The sequence below is a fragment of the Penaeus monodon genome, chromosome 27 (assembly GCF_015228065.2).
Source record: "Penaeus monodon isolate SGIC_2016 chromosome 27, NSTDA_Pmon_1, whole genome shotgun sequence".
In the NCBI taxonomy this organism is placed as follows: domain Eukaryota; kingdom Metazoa; phylum Arthropoda; class Malacostraca; order Decapoda; family Penaeidae; genus Penaeus; species Penaeus monodon.
In genome coordinates this window covers 34885486-34886095 of record NC_051412.1, presented here as the reverse complement: position 1 = coordinate 34886095, position 610 = coordinate 34885486, and the positions used below count along the sequence as shown (strand labels likewise).

At 39.3% G+C, this 610-nt stretch overlaps 1 protein-coding gene across 2 annotated transcripts in view; it reads right to left on the bottom strand.

Moving 5' to 3' along the window:
• The window catches only part of LOC119590799 (transcriptional enhancer factor TEF-1-like), a gene marked incomplete in the record, with an annotated part of 156884 nt that continues 156274 nt past the window's right edge, over nucleotides 1-610 (bottom strand). For both annotated transcript variants that reach the window (XM_037939524.1, XM_037939525.1), the window contains 1 exon segment: nucleotides 1-610.

The following is a 610-nucleotide window of genomic DNA, read 5'->3' as shown; positions in this document are numbered from 1 at the left end:
AAGTACAGTAGGCATTACAATATATTTGCATGTCGACGACCTGGATGGGCAATTACCCCAGCACACTATACTGTACATTGAGTGTTTGTCAATGAGGCACAGGGCAGGTCACACTCACTCTTCATTTGCACCAATTGCCAGCCCAACATTTATATATCTGTACATCATATTATTATGCTCAACCATCAACATCACTGGCATGATGTCCAGTGAATTTAATGATTTAAATAGTTTTGTTTAGTTTTATACAAATCATTTGCCTTTGACAGTAGTGTCGTGCACATCCAGAGTTGCTTATCTGAATATCAGATCACAAAAACTCTGCATGGTACATCAGTAAACCAATACTGAACTACTAATGCTGTTACATTGCAGAAAACACATGCAGATTTACAAATACAAGCAACATCTGCTGAGCTTGAGTATCATGTTTTACTTTATCATGAATGCCTTTGATGGTTTTCAAGTAACCAGAGTCTTCATAGCTGTCTTTGCCATCTTTAGGCTGGAACCCGGCAAACAGCTGCCACAGTATGTTGGAACATCTCAACATAACACAAACTGGTACAAGGGTAAGCTGCCAGACCATACAGTACAACCGTGAGAGTAT